The sequence below is a fragment of the Gymnoscopelus microlampas genome, assembly GCF_963454915.1.
Source record: "Gymnoscopelus microlampas genome assembly, chromosome: 12".
NCBI lineage: Eukaryota > Metazoa > Chordata > Actinopteri > Myctophiformes > Myctophidae > Gymnoscopelus > Gymnoscopelus microlampas.
In genome coordinates this window covers 29,359,269-29,365,268 of record NC_139949.1, presented here as the reverse complement: position 1 = coordinate 29,365,268, position 6,000 = coordinate 29,359,269, and the positions used below count along the sequence as shown (strand labels likewise).

Here is a 6,000-nt window from a genome sequence, read left to right as displayed (position 1 = left end):
GTGTGTGTGTGTGTGTGTGTGTGTGTGTGTGTGTGTGTGTGTGTGTGTGTGTGTGTGTGTGTGTGTGTGTGTGTGTGTGTGTGTGTGTGTGTGTGTGTGTGTGTCTGAGAGAGAGAGAGAGAAAGATTGTTTGTCGAAGAAATGTGTTTGGATGTAGGTGAATATGCTATGGTCCCACCGTGTCTGTTTTTGTGTGTTGTATGGTGAAACTGTCTGTTGCCAGGGAAATTGCAATCAACTTCCCTTTTGGTTATGGCAGCAACAAACAAGGTTCTAATACATGCTCTAAAGCCCAGTCCACACCAATGATTCGCAACGCAGCGGTCTGAATTGACCCGTTGCGGGTCGGTGCACTTTGGGGATTCTGTTGCAAGTGGTTGCAGTTGCAACTTGCTTAAGTCATTTGGGACTATGAACATGGTCTAAAGGTCACTAAAGGTGTGTGTGTGTGTGTGTGTGTGTGTGTGTGTGTGTGTGTGTGTGTGTGTGTGTGTGTGTGTGTGTGTGTGTGTGTGTGTGTGTGTGTGTGTGTGTGTGTGTGTGTGTGTGTATATATGTGTATGTATGTATGTATGTATATATATATATATATATATATATATATATATATATATATATATATATACAGTATATGCAGTTACTTCTCTTACATTATAAGTCCTTTCTATTTTACACAAATCTTTTGTTGTATGAATATATATAAACTAAATAAGACTCGTGCACCCCGACTGGAGTTGCAGGTCAGCGCAAGAGATATGTATAAAGCTAAAAGAAGACAACCTTCAAAAGAAGGGACCGCACACTCCTCAGGACTGATTTTTTTTTATTTTTTTTTGCATTTTTGCATATATTTTTATATGTTGCAGTAGACTACACTAGTAGCTGCAGTATGTTACAGTAGACTACACTAGTAGCTGCAGTATGTTACAGTAGACTACACTAGTAGCTGCAGTATGTTACAGTAGTCTACTACACTAGTAGCTGCAATATGTTACAGTAGTCTATTACACTAGTAGCTGCAGTATGTTACAGTAGTCTATTACACTAGTAGCTGCAGTATGTTACAGTAGTCTATTACACTAGTAGCTGCAGTATGTTACAGTAGTCTACTACACTAGTAGCTGCAGTATGTTACAGTAGACTACACTAGTAGCTGCAGTATGTTACAGTAGTCTACTACACTAGTAGCTGCAGTATGTTACAGTAGTCTATTACACTAGTAGCTGCAGTATGTTACAGTAGTCTATTACACTAGTAGCTGCAGTATGTTACAGTAGTCTATTACACTAGTAGCTGCAGTATGTTACAGTAGTCTACTACACTAGTAGCTGCAGTATGTTACAGTAGACTACACTAGTATCTGCAGTATGTTACAGTAGTCTATTACACTAGTAGCTGGCTGCAGTATGTTGCAGTAGACTACACTAGTATCTGCAGTATGTTACAGTAGTCTATTACACTAGTAGCTGGCTGCAGTATGTTACAGTAGACTACACTAGTAGCTGCAGCAGTACATTACAGTAGGCTATACTGAAGCACAGTCAGGGACAGATTGTGGCAGAAAGGGGAGTGAACCAGTGAACAATGTTGCCAGGTTTTGAGAGAGAAACAAGCAACCAGTCTATGAAAACAAGCCCAAAAGAAGCGAGCCCTTCGCCCTTTAAACATAATACATTGGCTTTTTGAAAATAGCCGATCTACAAGCTAACAACACGTCGCGATGCCTGGCATAAAATGTTTCCAGATGGGGGTCTGCAGACAATATATATTAATTCGGGGGTCCTTGACCTCAATATATTTGAGAAACACTGATTTAACATTAGGAAGCAAGCAACTACACTTTAGAAAAAACGCAATCCCGCAACCCCCAATATTTACAAGTAACTCTACAGAAAACAAGCCCAAAGTCGCTTATAATAAGCGGACATGGCAACGCTGCCAGTGAACTGCTGTGCTGTCTAGTGTGTTTTCCGGAAGAGAGGGTGTGAAACATGGGACACATTTTATTGTTGCAGCTGCATGAGTACAATCGGTGCTGACTGTGTGGGGAAGCGTGTATGTGGATGATGCGAGTGTTTTAGAATCAGTTGTCACTTGTCACCACGTTTACTGTACCGTTTAAGTGTATTGGTGTAGCATAGTGAGCTGGCCGATCCCGTGTGCAGTCAGTAGGTTTGCAGCTTTGTTTATTTATCAACTGGACGCTGATCGGATCCCGCTGTGGCTCAAATAGTGACCAACATTTGACCAAGACCACTTTTTGGTAAGTTCAACTTTTATGTGATACGATTCAATCAATCCCCGTGTTAATGTATTATTTGTTTTTCATGCCAGAGTAATCTGTGTTGTAGGTGCTTAATAGAAAAAAGAGAACTACGCGCCTGCTTGTGGATTTCATTGCACTCGTATTATATCCTCTCCACAATGAAAGCCGGCTTTAATTAATGTATAGCAAGCACAATGGCACAGCATTACAATGCCAATCAATGTGCTACATGGTGGAGTGTGTGTGTGTGTGTGTGTGTGTGTGTGTGCGCGCGCGCGCGTGTGTGGGGCACGCGCCGCTCGTAGAGTTGTCTGCGTGGAACTGCACTGTAATACTGTATGTGTGCACGCGCACGCACGCACGCACACACACACGCACACGCACACGCACACACACACACACACGTGTTGCCATGTCTGCTTATTATAAGCGACTTTGGGCTTGTTTTTCTGTAAAGTTGCTTGTAAATATTGGTGGTTGCAGTTTTTTTAGCTTGTTTCCTGAATGTTGTTTAAACCAGTGGTTCTCGAACATTTTCATGTCAAGGACCCCGATTAATATGTAATCGTCCGCAGACTCCGCACATCCCCATCTAAAATATTTTGTGCCATGAAAGATGTGTTCAAAGTATTCCACATTTCCCTTTTCTTTCCCATGATTTAAAAATCAATAGCAGATCAAGTTCACAACGCGTCGCATCGTGCCGGTTGTGAGCTTGTAGATCTGCTATTTTCAAATAGCCGACGCATAGGATAATGGATTTTTAAGTGCTCATGTGGCCACAGTCACTTCTTCTGGGCTTGTTTTCGTAGACCCGGCTGCTTATTTCTCTCACACGATCTGGCAACACTGACAACAATGTGTAACACATTGCACACCTGCTATGGTGGTTATTTGTCTCTCTCACATACACACACGCACGGGAATTCGCTGACATTATTGTGTTGTTGTGTGGTGAAACACACCTGTCAGTATAAGGCGCATTATGCATAGTGACTGGAGGAATACCAGAACGCTCGCCCCAAAACACAGTCGCCCCGGGGCAAATCCGGCGGTATTCCCCAGGTATTCCTAAACGTAACCTCAGTAAACTATGCCTAAACCTAACCTTATTCCTAAACGTAACCTCAGTAAAACGGTGCCAAACCCTAACCTTATTCCCAAACTTAACCTCACTAAAACTATGCCTAACCCTAAACTTATTTCTAATCTTATCCTCAGTCAAAATGAATACAAGAACCGCTGGTCCGCGAAAGAAATGGAGGCGAGCGTGTTTTGGGGCGAGTTATCCGGTTACCGACTGGAGCTGTCACATTAAGATTTTAAATTGGATACATTTGGGACGTAACTACACTGTCAATGTCATTAACAATCATTCAGGTCAGCTGTCTACTGTGTTGTTTATCCCTATTGCGTGTCATTATAGTTATGACATTTTGATTGATTTAATCATTATGATACACAGTGATTATGTAGCTTATTATTGACACCCCCCATATCTGTTATCATCATCATCATCATCATCATCATCATCATCGAAATAAAGGTACTGTAATACAGTTTCATCTAGTAAAGGGAACGTAAGGTGAATGCCTACAGTGACTGTCAAGTCATGCTGACTTGACGTGATACTGTTCACATTTTGGGTAATCTCAATCATGATTCAACATGATTCTGAAAAGCATTTTTTCCACTAAAAGCATTGTAGTTGTAGTAGATTATTTGAATGAGAATGCATTAAATGGTATACTTTCAACAATAGTGTCCCATCCATTTCCCAGGGTTGTGCACAACCTCTTAAATGAGCTCCATTCCTTGACCTCGAGTATAATGGATGTCCCACAATTCTTTGAACTGCAGTTCAATCACAGACCGATATTTGTCAGCATGGCAATTTTTGAGTTCAAATGTTTTAATCTGTGCTATATTTTCTAAGTGCACCAGTCAAAGTAAACAATATGATGACACGGATCTCTCTATGTTCTGAATATTATTAGAATACGTTTCTAAACAATTCTTTGAGACACACCGAATCCGCCATTCCTTTGCCGGGTGAAACTACCGGGCTTTCACCATTTGGAATTACAGAACGTACACATTGTAACATTTTGTGGGTTTATTTCGTCATAGCGCAACGTATGGTGAAGTATTGTAGTGCAGGTAATTGCAACAACCACCAATCTCAAAAGATTTTAACGGACCGCCAAATATTCTAAATTCTGCCAATAATCATATTCTTTGAGACACACATCCAAGTTTTTGCCAGGTCAAACAAGAGAATCACGTAACGTTGATCCACTTCCCGTATTCGCTCATACCTGACATGCCGTATGTGTACAGTAGGCAGAAGAATAGGGCTAGACATGGCAAACACAACAGTAGGCCTACCAACGCAGAACCACATTTTGGCTTGGACTTGTAGATTTAAGATGTCAAATGCATGCCAGTTGTTATGCAAAATATAGCAGTTTGCACTGTTATTAATTACTAATTTAGGCTACATCTTATGATGACGTCTCATGCTGAAATATAGCATAGCGGCTCTAAGCTCGCAACGCATCACATCGGTAACATGTTGTGAGCTTGTAGAGCAGCAGCTATTTTCAGGGTGCGACAACATTGTACCACAAAGTATAAATGAGGCTTTAGTTTAGACAATCAAATATAAATGATCAGGCTACAAATTGCATTTCCTTCTGGCTGATGTCTGAACCACAGGAGAGTTGTATGACTCTTCATGTAATGGGTCTGTCTATGGCTCTCCTCTAGAAATGGGCCTGTTAGGGTGGGGCTCAATTAAGTGGGTTGTTGTTGAGTTTGCAGCAGTATTCTCAAGGGAAGGGCAAAGAAGACCAATTTTTGTTACAACACAGGTCAAGGGGGTTTCTACTTTTTATTGCTAGACAGCTTCATTTTTGTTTCTATAAATTAAATTCAGGAAAATTCATTTCCTATTAGCATCAGGATTGCTCCCATCTCCACTTGTCTGCAGACACATTTACCAAGGGATTCTGTGCTAGGCTCGCAACCTTCTATTATGTTGCTTTTAAACCATGATAAAGTTGGATATGCATAAATCATAAAAATGTTGTGCTCATGTTTATTTTCACACACCATGATATCCTCAACAGGCCAAATACATATATGTTGTTATCAGGCAATTCTTTAAATCAATCTTAATGCTGGATCTTTGTTTTGAATCCTTAAATTTGACTTGTGTTTGTAATATGTTTTATTTGAAAATAATTTCAACTGCTGATGTTGAATTTAAATGAATACAGAAGCGCATTCCTCTTGTCTTACTTGTTAATGGCATTAAGCAACTGTTTGAGACATGCTATTTATTCTACTCCCTCATTCTGTCAAGACCCACTGTGATTGGCAGTTCTTCCTAGTGTCCACCGTATTCCTGGCGTTTTTGCAACTATGACTAACAGTTGCAATTTGGGCTAAGGTACCTTAATCCTAGCCTTAACCTCACAAAAACTATGCAAGCCAGATGCAGCTGTCCTACTGGAGCCTACAGTTCATAATCATAATGGTTGCAAATATATATACCATAACGGTAACACTTGCTATGCATCCCATGTATATAATGCATTATAAGCAGACTTATAATGCATTATTATCCTATTATAACACTGTATAATTATAAGAGCTCATAAATACTTGTATTGCTTTATAGCAATAATCATAACACATCATTACATTATACTATGAGTTCTTATAACTAT

At 40.2% G+C, this 6,000-nt stretch overlaps 1 protein-coding gene across 2 annotated transcripts in view; it reads left to right on the top strand.

Annotated features, from left to right (window-relative positions):
* The first annotated feature begins 1,992 nt into the window (after positions 1-1,992).
* Positions 1,993-6,000, top strand: part of camkk1a (calcium/calmodulin-dependent protein kinase kinase 1, alpha a) — a 53,027-nt gene continuing 49,019 nt past the window's right edge. For both annotated transcript variants that reach the window (XM_084073263.1, XM_084073262.1), the window contains exon 1: positions 1,993-2,263. The gene's annotated coding sequence lies outside the window, so the exon portion shown is untranslated. The remainder of the gene's footprint in view (positions 2,264-6,000) is intronic.